The following is a 16,116-nucleotide window of genomic DNA, read 5'->3' on the forward strand; positions in this document are numbered from 1 at the left end:
GCAAAATAAAAATCCATGAGTCATACTAATAAAATAAGCACATAAATAAATAAATAAGATGGAAAAGCTCCTGCCAACATTTTAATGACAATTTATAAATCTAGAAAGAATGACAATTATAAGATCAACATATAAAAGTTATCATGGTAATGAGTGATTCAGACAAGAATGACAAATGCAGTTTCACTCTATATGAAATCCCCCAGTAATTACAGAGTCACCATAGTAACCACATTGTCCAAGGAAAGCTGGGAAAAAACAAACAGGAACTATCCTGACTTGTCTCGTAACATGTGCTAGGAACTAAGGAGGACTGACATAACTTATGGTAATTTACTTCACATATTTCTCACAAGAAATATTCCTCACAGCATCACACACACACACACACACACACACACACACACATTCACATGTGCTCACTCCCTCTTTTTCTTACCACCCAAGATCCAAGGAATTCATTGAGGTGGATTTGTTTGGGGATAAAGAAGGAAAACTCCACAACTCAATTTAAACTAAAGTTAAAAGCCACTCAACTATTTCATATTAGTAAGTAATTTTCTTAAGATGACCTGTAGAATTTCCCATGGGAAATTTGATTCCCTAGGATCAGTATACTGTCAATCACATCTAATGTCAATAAGGCAATCTAGGAAAATGAATATTGTGATGATGAATTTTGTGTGTCCACTTGGTGGGGCCACAGGGCCCAGAAATTTCATCAAACATTACACTGGATATTTCTGTGAGAGTGTTTCTGAATGTAACTTACATTGAAATGGGTAGTCTTTAAGTAAAGCAGTTAGCTCTCCATAATGTGGGTTGGCTTCATCTAATCAGGTGAAGGGCATGAACAGAACAGAGGGCTTATCACCCCTGATCTAGAGAGAATTTTGCCAGTAGACTGCCTTTGGCATCATCTACAATAGTACCTTGTGGCTCTCCAACAGACTGCCTTCAGACTCCAACTGTAACTCTTTCCCAAGTCTTCAGCCTGTCAGATTGCCGCATTAGATTCTGCCAAGTCTCCAAAATCTCATGAGTCAATTCCTGAAACTATATCTCTATCTATCTATAAACACTCTATGTTCTATTCCTCTGAAGAGCCTGACTAATATAGGTGTTAAACATCAAGTATCTTTTCCATCTTTAAGTAACTTGTGCTTTCAACTAAAACCATTACCCAGCAACATTTCCCTAATGCAAGTTCCATGAAAATATAATAATTAAAAAGTGTAATGCAAAAGACTGCACTTAATAATAATATCAAAAGTATGAACTACATAGAGAAAAGTATGAACTACATAGAGAAAACTGTTCATGTCCACATGTACAAGGCCTGTATTGTGACCCCTGCAAAACATCAGCTAAGAGAAATTAAACAAAGCCTAAATAAATTGAAGGATATGTCATCTTCTTGAGTGAGGAGACTTAGTATTATTATCTATCCTCCCCAAACTGACTGATAGAATCCATCAACCCAATAAAAATTCTAGCATACATTTTGAAACATAAGTTGACATTCTTACACTAAAGTCATGTGGACGTAAAAAGAGACAAGATTATGAAGGTAACTTTGAAAAAAGGAATAAATTGGGAGGATAAGCACTGTCTTATTTCAAGACTCATTATAAATCCACAATAATCAAGACAGAGTGGTATTGGGATAAAGATAGAATTGTATATCAAAGGAACATGAAGAGTCCACAAATAGAACCACTCATAAATGAATAACTGACTTTTGACAAAGCTACGAAGGCAAATCAGTGCAGAAAGTATAGACTTTTCAACATATGGTACTGGGACAAGTGAGTCTCCATATGCACAAACATCATCTGCAATAGATATAGCACACCATATGCAAAAGTCAACTCAAAATGAACAAGAGACAATGAAAAAACTAAAATATAAAACTTCTAGAAGAAAACGCAGTAGAAAATCCTTTTGACCCTAAGTTAGTTGAAGATTTCCTATATATGACACCAAAGCAAAATCAAGACAATAAATAAATTGAAAAACTAGACTTCCTCAAAATTAATAACTTTGTTCTTCCAAAGACATTATTGATAGAATTAAAAGACAAGCTGCTGACTGGGAGAAAATTTTGCAAATCATATATCTGATAAAGGACTTGTATCTAGAAGAAAAATTCTTACAAATGTCAATTAGAAAAGGAGAATTACAAAAAAGATCGCAGACTAGGGGGACCCTAAGCTCACCTAGTCCTATGGATCCAACTAGATAATACTCATATCAGTGGAAATAACCCAGAAAATGACTCAGAGACTGGTAGAGAAAACTCCACAACTAAAAGTAGAAAAGACGCCACATCAGTGAAGGTAAAAAAGGTAGAGATGCAGTGAGGAGTTTAAAGGGAGCCCTGGGACTTTCTGCAGAGGACCTGGCATGGAGAGGGGAAAGAAACAGACTATCACACCAGGAAGCCCACAAAGGAAAGACAAATCCCCATAACATTTGTCTTTGAAAGTGAGAGGGGCCAAATTTCATGAGTTGGAAAAGAAAGACTAAGTAAGAGTAAGAAAAGTAGGAAGCACAAAATCAGTAAAAAGTTGTATTTCTGTAAAAATCAGTCGAGGGATTCATAAGCAGGTGTTAAATATAACACCATATACCTAAAACGCTGGGGGAGAGGAGTAAAAATGGATTGAAGCTGAAGCGACCATCAACTTAATATAGACTGCTGCATGTATAAGATGTTCTATACACATGTCCGTGGCTTCCATCAACACCACTGGGAGTGTCCACCTGCCATTCCCTAGTATGGCAACATCCTCACAGTACCATCAACTGCTAAGTGACTATGGGCTACCATCTCTAGGCTACAGCCAGGGAACTGAGAACAGCCAGGTACCCCAAGGCAAATATGCTGAGTAGGCTGAGTTGCTAGCCATCATTGAGGAGTTGGGGGAAGGAAATTAGACCCATATATGCAGGGAAGAAGGGTGCCATGAAGAGAGTATAATGAGGCATTATTCACACCAGAGGGCTGGTGTGAGAGTGCTTGGTCAAAACTGAATGGAATGCCAGATCCTAGCTGCCTGTTCGTGCAAAAGATTTTCCATCTTCTTCCAGAGTGAGAAGTTACAGCTCATCTCCCATGTTCAGATGAGACTCTTGTTTTCAAAATGGTAACAGTTTGTTTTCTCCTTCCCATATCCCTCCCATAGTTGAAGAGGCTCTGAGACTGAGAAATATTTTGCAGCTGACTAGGATTTACATTTTGAATAGCTGGAACTACCCAGGATTTTTAAAAAAGTATTGATTTGAAAGATGCACATAAAAGATACTTATCTCACAGCAAAAATAATAGTGTCTCCCTTTTATCCTATCTTTTAAATACAGCTATGTTACCCAGATTATTCTTTGTTCTTTTTCATAAGCTGATACAACAACTCTGAGGGTTTTGTTTTTAGTGTGTATGTTTGCCACTTGCTGTGGATTCCATTTAATGTAACTTCTTTTGTGCTTAAGCATTTGCTTGTATGACTATCAGTGCTTTAACGTCAGTTTTAAAAATGCACAAGTTATAAAATGCAGAAGAAAGAGCAACCTACCAAATCTAACCTAATAAGAACCCCTGAAAATTTTTCTATTAAGACAGTGTATGGATTTCAGTTACACCTTTCCTGTAAGTTGATCCAAACATCTGGAAGAAAATGCATAAGACCATTCACATCTTTGTATGCACTTATTACTCAATGTAATAAAACTTATTTTCATTAGCAATAAAAAAGACATTATATACAAACTGAATGGTAACAACAAATCAAAAACAAATGATAGATATGCAAAAAATAAAGAGAAAGGAATCCAAGTATATCACTAAAGAAAGCCAGCAAACCATGAAAGAGAGCAAGAGAAGAAAGGAACAGAGAAGAACTACAAAAACAAACACAAAATGGCAATAAATACATACCTACCAATATCAACATAATGAAGGCCATGTATAAACAGCCCACAGCCAGCTTCATACTCAATGAAGAAAAGGAAAGTTTTTCCCCTAACATCAGGATCAAGACAAGGGTGTCTACTCACCACTTTAAAAAAAAAGATTTTATTTATTTATTTACTTATTTGACAGACAGAGATCACAAGCAGGCAGAGAGGCAGGCAGAGAGTGGGGGGGCAGGCTCCCCACTGAGCAGAGAGCGCGATGCAGGGCTTGATCCCAGGACCCTAAGACCATGACCTGAGCCGAAGGCAGAGGCTTAACCCCCTGAGCCATCCAGGTGCCCTCTACTCATCACTTTTATTCAACATAGGAAGTCCTAGCCACAGCAATGAGACAATAAAAAGAAATAAAAGGTACCCAAATTGATAAAACTTTCTCTATTTGCAGATGACATAGAAAACTCTAGGACTCCACCAGAAAACTACTAGAACTGTTAAATGAACTCAGTAAATTTGCAGGATACAAAATCAATGTACAGAAATCCACTGCATTTTCTACACACTAATAATGAAGCAGCATAAAGAGGAATTAAGAAAACAATCCGATTTACATTTGCACCACATAACAACATATCTAGGAATAAACTTAATCAAAGGGGTGAAAGAACTCTACTCTGAAAACCAAAAAACACTGATGAAAGATATTGAAGATGACACAAAGAAATGGAAAGACATTCCATGCTCACAGATTAGAAAAATAAATACTGTGAAAGTGTCTACATTACCCAAAGCAATTACACATACACATTTAATGCAATCCCTATCAAAATACCAACAGCATTTTCCACAGAACTAGAACAATCCCAAAATTTGTATGGAACCAAAAAGACCCTGAATAGCCAAAGCAATCTTGAAAAAGAAAAACAAAACAGAAGTATCACAATTTCAGACTTCAAATATGTATTGATCAAAAGAGTACGGTAATGACCCAAATACAGACACATAGATCAATGAAACAGAACAGAAAACCCCAAAATAACCCCCCCAATTATATTGTCAATTAATCTTTGACAAAGGAGGCAAGAAGATACAATGGGAAAAAGAGTCTTTTCAACAAATGGTGTTGGGAAGACTAGACAGCTACAAGCAAAAGAATGAAACTGGACCACTTTCTTACATTATACACACACATACATACATATATGTGTGTATTGTATGTATACATATGGACACATATATACACACATATGTGTGTATGTGTGTTGTGTGTATATATATATGTATATATATATATATGTATATATATATATAGAGAGAGAGAGAGAGGAATATTATTCAGCCAAAAGAGAATGAAGTCTTGCCATTTGCAATTACATAAATGGATCTAGAGAGTATAATGTTAAGTGAAAAAAGCAGTAAGAGAAAGAAAAATACCATGTGATTATATGTGGAATTTAAGAAGCAAAATAAATAAACAAGGGGAAAAAAGAGACAAACCAAGAAACAGTCTCTTAGGTATAGAGAAAAAACTGATGGTTACCAGAGGTGAGGTGGGGAGGAGCATGGGTGAAATAGGTTAAGGGGATTAAGAGTATACTTAACTTGGTGATTACTAAGTAATACAGGGAATCGTTGAGTCACTATACTGTACAACTGAAACTAGTATAACATTGTACGTCACTCACTGGAATTAAGATTTTAAAAAAGAGAAGAAACAGACACTACAATAAGTAACTGGATAACATGTTTGAAAGTCACCAAAAGAGATATACAAATGTCAAATAAGCACATGAAAAGATGCTGATGATCACTAGTCATTAGGGAAATGTAATCCCACTAAGCCCCTCTGAGAATGGATACAATAAAAATATTGATCATACCATGTTCCAACAGGGCTGTGGAGGATGCAACTCCCATCCATACACTGCTGGCGGCAATGAAAATTAGTGCAACCTTTTTGGAAAACTGTTCGCTTGTTCCCATATGATTCCATTCTGTATGCCATATTATCCAGTTTTCGCACTGTAAACATATTTACCTAAGAGAAGATATGTCCAAGCAAAGATTACACACATATTCATAGCTTCTTCATCTACAAGAGCCCCAGATTGGGAAAAAGCCCAAATATCTATTACCAGTTGAATGGATAGAATAAATTATATATATCCACATAATGCAACATTAGTCAATAATAAAAAGGAAATAATCATATATGCAACAAACAAATCTAGAAATAATTAGGTTAAAGGAAGCAAACTGACAAAAAAGAATACACATTTTATGATTCCATTTACATAAAATTATAGGGAAAAAAACCTAATCCATACTGACAGATAATCAGTAGTTGCCTGGGGATAGGGTCTGGTGATGTGGAGAGCAAGCCTGGAGAAAGGTAGATGGGGGCATTACAAAGGAGCACAAAGGTTTTTGAAACAATGGTTATGCTCATTATCTTGACTGTAGTGTTGAATTCACAGGTGCATACCTATATTAAAACTTACTAGAGCATATACTTTAAATATGCACAGTATCAACCACAGTTCAATGAATTATTTAACATTTATTTATATATTCACACATCTCTGATGCAATTAATCAGATGGAAGATTCCCATGGTTATGTTCTTACAGTATTAACAGACCCACACTATATCTAATCAAATTGATCCACACTACATATAACCAAAAAAGAAGTAATCATTTGCAGTGAAACTTAACCAAATATTAAGGGAGAGGTGATGTCCCTTGCCTTCTGAGGTACAGATACAAAAATACGATATCCCAAGTAAAATTATAGTATTTAAGAGTAACTGGTAATTTTATGGAAAGTGGCTATCATTACAATAAGGCAAAGTCTAGGGTAATACATATTTTTTTAAATACTAAATCGTAGTAACTGACATTTTAACTAACTCTTCGAAAATTTCTGGCTCTTTAAAATATTTTATTATATGATGGAAGAAAACATGTATCAGGAGAGAATCTATGTTACAATGTGAATTTGCTTGGAGGATCTAAAAACTGCATATTTCTGCATCCATCTCTGAAATATGTGAAAATTGAATGTTATCTATACGTGGCAAGAACAATTTAGGGGGGCGCCTGGGTGGCTCGGTGGGTTGAGCCGCTGCCTTCGGCTCGGGTCGTGATCTCGGGGTCCTGGGATCGAGTCCCGCGTCGGGCTCTCTGCTCAGTGGGGAGCCTGCTTCCTCCTCTCTCTCTGCCTGCCTCTCTGCCTGCTTGTAACCTCTCTCTGTCAAATAGATAAAATCTTGAAAAAAAAAAGAAGGAAAAAAAAAAGAACAATTTAGGTATATTTCTAAAAATGCATATTAAAGACTTGCTTTGTTCTCCAAATGGACAATTTATTGCTTTTCAGCAATGAAAGGCATCTCTAAGACTGCTCATGAGGGCTGCTACACAGCATGTAGCTGCTGATGGAATGAACTTCCACCTGCTAAACCTCTTCTCCTATCATGAGATCAAAACAGTTTCTCTACTTTTAGGTTAGTTTGTGAACCTCACAGGAGGTATTCCACAACATGCTTTAAAAAAATAAAGATTTTAGGGGCGCCTGGGTGGCTCAGAGATTAAGCCTTTGCTTTCAGCTCAGGTCATGGTCTCAGGTCATGGTCTCAGGGTCCTGGGATCGAGCCCTGCATCAGGCTCTCTGCTCAGCAGGGAGCCTGTTTTTCCCCCTCTCTCTGTCTGCCTCTCTGCCTACTTGTGATCTCTCTCTCTCTCTGCCAAATAAATAAATAAAATCTTTTAAAAAATAAAGATTTTTATTTCTTTATTTTCAGAGAAGGAGGGAGAGAGAGAGAGAGAGAGCGAGCAAGCACTGGCAGGAGGAACGACAGGCAGAGAGGAAGGGAGAGAAGCAGACTTCCCGCTGGGCAAGGAGCCCAAAGTGGGGGAATCAAGACCTGAGCCAAAGGCAAATGCTTAACTCACTAAGCCACCCAGGCATCTCCCACAACATGGGAATTTATTATTTATATCTGTGAAATCACTTGATCCAGGCATCATATACCACCAAGTATGTGAGGTGTTACACTCTCCTGAGGACTTTGGCCTTAAATCTGGTGTAGAATCATCAGCAGCCATCAGGACACAGTTTCTCAGAAACTGCCCCCTTTGGGCACCTGATATGAGCTGGGCACAAGCATGAGAAGCTGCATAGGGAGAGACAGATCCAGCTACCAATATACTTCATTGATGTAACTAAGTGCCCAGCACCATGCTAGGGTAGTAGGTTAGTGACAATGAGACTGATAAAATGCGTCATGGTCAAAACAACCACATACTATAATGGACTTCTCACATGTCCTTTTTCTTCTTCTTTCCCTATCTATTCCATAAAAACAAAGTTGGAAAGGAATAAGAAGTGGCCTGAATTCATTCAGGCATTCATGATCCTACAATAACCACAGGGCCATAGACTTGCTCCTGTGTAAATCACTAAATTTTCTCAGCAATCCTGAGTTAAGTATTCTTATTCCCATTTTAAACTGGGGTAAGATGGAGCTCAGTGTCATTATTTGTCTTCCCTCCTGCACCCCCGCCTTAAGAGGAAAGCAGTTCCAGGACAACCCTTGAGCAGGACCAACACTCACTGGAACCGGGCCATATCCCAATGGCTTTATCTGCAAGACAGGGCCACCCAGTCCCAAAATGGGAAATAATTGACTTATATCTGGGATCCCTTTGTCTCCCCACACCCTAGAGCAGTTTGTCCCTACTGTGGGGACCCATCCCTCAGCTGAGTCCTGAACACCTAAAAGGCAGGATATGCTTTTCTTGCCAGGCCGGGTCTGTCTGAATTAAAATGTCACCACAGTTGCCACAATGACTTCATGTATCTAGGATACTCAAGCTGGTCCTTCACATAGGAAATGCCTCCCATCTTTCAGTCATCAGTTACTGAGTCCTGAGGAGCTGTATCCTTACAGCCACACAACACCATGGTTTCATCAACTACGTGAAGAGCTCTGTCCTGATATGTAAAAATCAGTGACTTCTCAACACATGTTTAACACCTCCTGCATCCATCCATCCATCCATTCATCTGTCCAGTTAACAGGCATTAGGACCAAACTCTACACCATCCCTCTGGCTAAGCTTTAGCCTTCTTCAGATTGAAAAAGAAAAAGAAGTAAAGTGCTGAAATGGTGGGGTAGTAAATACAGATGTTAAGTCTAAGAAGAGATGGCTCCTTCCCATGAAGACTGCAACTTGCTCAATTCTCTTATCATCGATAACTTTAAAATATTCATTAATGCCCTGGGCTTTTCTCCACATATTTAGTTATTGTCCTCTTTACATATATTCTCCCCTTAGCAGCAAAATTCTATGAATTCTCAATACTCATTCACATCCCACTGCACCTGTCGTCAAACTTAGTATTCATCTCAAATCTAACTGGGCTGTATTTCCTCATGCTTCCACAGAAATTACACTTGCCAACTCAGCAACCATCTCTTTGTCGCAGGTATAGATCAGGAATGTTGAAATGATTGTTCAAATGGAGGCAAACAGGTATTTTCCCAAAAGGAAAGAATTTCCTTTCCCCCACGACAGAATTCAGTGCTTGGGTATAGAAGAAGATTGTACTGCAGCACGATCAGTACAAGCTAGAGTTTAATCCTAAGAATGCCCCTTTCCTCCCAGAGTTCCAGGAAGTTCTGCGTGGTAGGTTTGGGCACTTCCCTCCCAGTTTCCTGTTCCACAATAGTCAAGGTGCAGTTCAGTCTTCTTTCACGAGGTGGCACCAACGTATCGCCATTTTCTTATTTCTTTAAAAAGACGTTTCTTTAAAGAGCCCCCCCACCCCCACCCAAGGCAATACCCTCCCTTACCTCCCTTAAAATCCAGGCTATGAAGTTATCTACAGAATGATTCTAATTCTGCCCCCCCGGGGGGGGGAATCCTGATAATATAAAAGAATACTGTAAAAACGTACTCCGGGGTCTGCAGATGATGAAACACCAGGTGGCAGTGGCTCCCCTTGGCAGTGGCGTGCCTTGGCAGTGTTTGGTGGACCACTGACAGCTCAGGACAGGCGGGAGGTGACTGAGAGAGAATGGAGCGTCAGAGCGGGGTCTGGGCAGGTGTGTCCTGTGTCATAGGGGATGACAGAAGGGGTAGGGTGGAAGAGAAGGTCTGAATTGTCTGTACGGGGGTGGAGTAATGTAATGTGAGCATTGTGTTTTCCGGTAGAAAGCCCTATGTACAACCTACAGGGCACATCATTTGACAGTGATGAGGGAAGAGGTAAATCAATGAACGTGATATAGATTTGGAGTCAACAGTAGATGGAACTTCTTTAATATACTTATGAATTTTCCAAACAGAATTGGTTTCATATAGTACATAGTCCGTTTCATGGTATTTTTTACTCTGCCAGACGTATTCTTTTTCATTGAAAAAAGAACATTTATGGGAATGAATGGGTTGCCACCTGGTGGGGAGATCTAGTACTGCAGCTGTGAAGTTTCAGATAAAGAGCTGAGCAAGGGGGAAGGGGGTAGAAGTTTGGGAGAATGACTTCATGGTATCAGCCAGTGTTTCTTCGAGTTTTTAACTGGGACAATCCCTCTGCATCTATCGCTTTTCTAGGATATAAAAAAGCACATATTCTGGGATATCTAAACCTGAGATTAAAAGTCCTGCTCCAGTCTGAATTACACACACAGTCAATTCAATTTTTTTTTTTTTTAAAGAAAAGGGTGGAATTTAATCTTTATTTACAGGACACTGCAAGAGAGGAGAGTCCACATAGAAATAAGAAACCCACTGGGAGGAGGAGCTTCATGCAGTTTTTACAGTTTGGAACTGGTCAAATAGAGTTTTGTTGTAAAAAGTGCTACAATAACAAAACACATTTAAAAAGAGTTCTTAGTAGATAAACAGTAAGACAAACTTCTACCAAACAAAGCACACCACAAACAACTTTCTGCGTCGTCTGTACAAGCTAAAAGTTAAAGGTCCCAGCAGTGCCATCCTGAACCTGGAACGTATAGCCTTCAGAGGTAGTTTCTGGCACAACATTCTGATCTTCCTCTTCCTCTACAGAGAAATACTTCTCAATCAAGTTTAATGAAGCTTTGTACACAGACTCATTTTCATGGTTTTGTAGAGCCTCGATTTTGTCCAAACCTCCACATTCTTCAATCATTATACTAAGCTTCTTGGTTTCACCTAGTTTCTCAGCAGCCTGAAAGATGTTGGAAATGGCATCCAGAATGACCAGAATAATTTTGGTATCCTTCGCAGTTAAGAGGTTCATCAATGGTTCGATTATGCCACAATGGACGAGGTATATAATCTGTTCAACTGTCCCACCACTTGTATAGTTGGTCACAGCCCAGACAGCTTCCTTTTGTGTCTTAAAGTCTGCCTTAGAGAGAACACCAACCAAATTTTGGAATCAAACCAGCTCGGATTATGTTGTCTGTGGGGGGCTGCTTTTCCCGAGAAAGCAGTTTCCTAGCAGCTTGAGTAGCCTGGAGCTGGCTTTCCAAATTGTTGCTATTTATGTCCTTGACAATGTCATCAACTGACCAATTTACAGTGCCCTGGTTGTTGCGGTTTTCCTGCAGCGGAGAGGTAGCATCATCGGGAAACGAGCTTACGTTTCTCCTTTTCAGCATCTGGTCATCCTTTGCTTTCCTCAGCTCCACATTAGCTTCTATTCGATGCCGCCTCATTTCTGTACTGTCTTTCCCCTTGTTCTTGAATCTGTTAAACAGGCGGGCAGCTGGTGAATTAGCATTCTCGTTGGTGGACATGGTTATGAGACAAAGGGAGAAAGCTACACGGCTGGCTCAGGCTTCCACGGGAGGCAGTCCAGGACGTGCAGGCTGCAGGTCAGTTGCCCTCAAAACGTCCACCACGAATCACCCCAAAGACGGTGTGGCTCGTGCAGCCGGCCGGCGCGATTTAAATTTCTTCCAATTCAATTGTTTTTAATCTACTTCATTATCTACCTTCATTTCTCCATGAAATTGAATATAATGGAGACCTTTACAAAATATCTAATATATGTACACATTTCTCAATCTGTTCACAAGTCTTTCTTGTTTCTAAATTTTTATGAAGTACTATTTTTCCTGAATACAACATTCTAAATAATATATTAAAGTACATTTATAAAGTGAAATTGTCCTGCATCTCCCACTAGACCTACTCCTACTCCCTGACCCAAATGATCTGTTGTTAATAGAATGGTGCCTCCTAAACGCATATCTGAGATATTTGCAAATACTTTCCCCAATGTCTTCACATAATTCTTTATGTTTTTTACTTTCAAATTTGCTTTTCACCTTTAATAGTATTATGACTTTACAGCTTTACTTACTCTTTACTAGGCTCTGTCAACCTGAGCCTGGTCCTCTGTGAAGTGGCACTCACCATACCTTTGTACTGAACTATTCCAAAGAGTAAATGAAAAAAGTTGCCTATATTATATGGCATGTCCTAGGACTTTAAATTTTGAGCTAGAACAGTAGGTGCTGGCTGAGCCTCACGGCTAAGACAGGCACTGTGAAAAGTTGTTTCTCTTAATGAGATTATAAATATGTAGAGGAGGGAAGCAAATATCTCTATGACATAACTTGAGTCAAATTTTTGGAGTCAGATATTCTCTACTTTCTTGAGTGATTCAGAGTCTCATAAGAGCTGTTCATCATCATGCCCCGGAACAGACCCTAAAGCAGTCCCCCATGCTGGAAAGACAGGTTTATCTGACTTATTTGGTGAGCTCAGTGGAAATGGCACCAGGGTAGCATGCTGTGGTGTTTGCCTGATTGCTGCTCGGGAAAATTCTAGACCCATCACACAGTCATCAATGCAGGGGCCTTCAGAGTCCTTGGCATATGCATTATTCAGCTACATCACATCAGGATTTCTGCTATCCACTGCCTCTCTGAGAGGCAACAACCTACAAATTACTAAGATTTAATGGAAATGCAATTATCCATTCTTCCATTCATCTATGACTAAATATATATTGATCTCAAAACCCATACTGCCACTGGAGATGTCCCATTAGCCTCATCCTCATTCAGTCATAGACCTTCTCTCTATCTCTCCCTCCCCACCTCCCTCCTTCCCTCTTTCTTTCTCTCTCTTCTCTGCCTCCTTCCCCACCCACTGCCCCTCAAAATCCAAGTTCCAGAAAGCATTTTCTGCATTCCCTGTTATCATTCCTCACTTTCCACTGACTTCTTATCTCACTGCACTAGAGCTTCTGTCCCTAGAACAGAAAGTGCTCTCACCAAGGTCACAAGTCACCTTTTTTGTAACCAAGTCATTATTTGTACAAATATATGAAGATATGAATATTACTTTTAATGACTACCTAAAATATGTAAACTTTTGCAGACTGCTTCTGTTGCTTCATGACAAATCCTTGACTGTTTCCAGGCTCTAGAGAATGTAGTGCTATACAAAGACAAGCTGTCCTGCTCCTTAACTGTGCAGTCCTGGGCCAAGTCCCTATTCTCTGTGTCCTTCAGCTTTTCATTTATAAAATGACGGTGAGCAACAGTATCTACCTCATAGGGGTTCTGTGAACATTAGATGACTCAATAAAAAAATTCATTAGCATATAAGAAAAATTTATTTATATTTGTCTTTCTTATATGTATTTACTGGCATTACTATCTTCTCAGGCATGAAAGATAATATATAGACTGATGTTTATCCACAACCAATGACATTTGGAGTATGTGATAAATGACTGCATTAGTGCTTAGAGCTGCCATAACTAATTAACAGGAACTTCGTGGCTTAGAACTACAGTAAGTTATGATCTCATAGTTCTCAAGACTAGAGAAATTTGAAATTGAATGTTGGTGGGACCATTCTTAGAGCCTGCAGCCTGGAGAGAAGAATCCTTCCTTACACCTTCCAGTGTCTGGTAACTACTGGCTTTCCTTGGTTTGTGACAGCATAACTCTGCCTCTGTCTTCACATAACCTTCTTCCTGTGTGTGTGAAATCCCCCTCTCCCTTATTTATAAGGACACCAATCATTGGATTTGAGGACCATCCTAAATCCAAAATGATCACTTTTCAAGATCTCTAATATAACTATACTTGCAAAGACACTATTTACAAATAAGATATGGAGGGGGTGGTAGAATTTGGAAATATTTTAGGGAGTATACAATTCAGTCTACTATGGTGAGACAAGCAAGTTAAAATTAAATGTAAGATGATATCTTGTGTTTTGCACATAAATGTGTAAATGTATGCATACATGCATAAATATATAAATACCTGCATAAGAATATTTCTGGTAAATATGATACAGATGAAAATATTAAAAGGTCTTTATGTTGAGCGGTGGACATTGAGGTATTATTTCCCTTTCCATGTCATCTACTTTTAACTATAATAAACACCTATTGCTCTTGTAATTACACAAAATATTAAAATGGCTGGGAAACAAGCATTTTCTGCCCCAATCACAAGTAAGCCATTCACTTTAGAAGCAGAACATCCTTGGAGCCCAGGAAAGAAGACAAGATACAAGATTCCACAGTATAAGAGGACACCATTCCCCAAATTCCAAACCACACTATTGATGATTAATATTTTAAATTTTTGCCTAGTTAGCTAAGAAAAAAAACATGGGACCTTAATTAGTTTTCTTTTGCTGTACCCTAATTCAACAGTAAGATTGAGGATCTTATAAGATGAAAAGCAGTAGTGTACACTGGTTAAGTGTAGGGGCTCAGCAGTCACACAAATTCTGGTCAAATCTTAGTCTTGGGCGCCTGGGTGGCTCAGTGGGTAAAGCCGCTGTCTTCGGCTCAGGTCATGATCTCAGGGTCCTGGGATTGAGTCCCACATCGGGCTCTCTGCTCAGCAGGGAGCCTGCTTCCTCCTCTCTCTCTCTCTCTGCCTGCCTCTCTGCCTACTTGTGATCTCTCTCTGTCAAATAAATAAATAAATAACCTTAAAAAAAATCTTAGTCTTGTGACTTGCTAGCCCTGCCCTCACTGTGCTTCAATTCTCTGCTGTGTAAAGTTGAGCAACAATTGCTCTTCCCCCTAGGCTGCAGTGAGGTTGAAATGAGCTTACTCACTTACAGAAGTTTGGGGCACAGAGGAAATCAACAATAATATTAACCTTCCTTATCATTATTATCATATCAGAATGGACCATCAGTGATTCTACTAGCATTTGTATTATATGAGCTTATGTTATTTGGCATGGTTGACCTTCATGTTTGTTGTAAAAAAGTAGTTTACAAAGCTATAAGTAGGACATCATCTCATTGCTATTCTTAACTATATATGGCTATATTTGAATGGCAAAATTTCTGAAAATTACAAATTTATTGAACTGCTAGTACTTATCCATGAATAGTAGACTTTTAAATGTTTCTAATGATTTTCATTTTGCTTTCGTGTATTTTCCTTTTTTATCTGCAATGAAAGTGCCTTGGTTTTGAAAGTTTAAAAAAAAAGTAATCGGAAAAAATAAATATCTCCAGCCTTTCCCATAAGAAATGGGCTCAGTCTTAGAATGGGAAACATCCTTAAGCCAAAGGAATTAAATAATAGGATGGTCCTAGAACTAATTTATGAATGTACCACATGACAGTCTTAACTGAATAGCTTCAAGGACGTTCAGATGCCTAAGGGAAGAGAAGCATGTCTCTCAAATAAACCTTATATTCTGCAGTCCCACAGTGTCTCTACTTCCCAGTATTTAGTGAGGGTCATGAGACAAAAGTATTTTCTCAACATGCTTCTTTTTGTTCTCTCTAAATAAAGGTACCTTTAACTAAATCCAAGTTCATGAGTTTAACCCCCAGTTAGCCAAGCAGAGAACCAACCACAGGGGAGAAAGAGGGAGAAACTGCATGAGATCACCCAGTGTTCAGCCCACAGTTTCCAGAGGGGAACATGCTTCAACCACAGGATTCAGGGTAAATTTTAGTCACATGCTCCTTTGACCTAGGGACCAGGATAACCAACACACATGGATTAAAATAACTTTGAACTTGTGCAATGGCTAGCAGACACATAAAAATATGTTCATCATTAGCCATCAGGGAAGTTCAAATCAAAACCACACTGAGATACCAACTTACACCACTTCGAATGGCCAAAATTAACAAAAAGTAAACAACAAATGTTGGAAAGGATGTGGAGAAAGGGGAACACTCTTACACTGTTGGTGGGAATGCA

General features: G+C 38.9%; 1 pseudogene; it reads left to right on the forward strand.

Moving 5' to 3' along the window:
• The first annotated feature begins 2,781 nt into the window (after window positions 1–2,781).
• Window positions 2,782–3,055, forward strand: LOC122897341 (annotated as a pseudogene).
• Window positions 3,056–16,116: the final 13,061 nt, after the last annotated feature.

This window comes from Neovison vison, chromosome X (genome assembly GCF_020171115.1).
Source record: "Neovison vison isolate M4711 chromosome X, ASM_NN_V1, whole genome shotgun sequence".
Lineage (NCBI taxonomy): Eukaryota > Metazoa > Chordata > Mammalia > Carnivora > Mustelidae > Neogale > Neogale vison.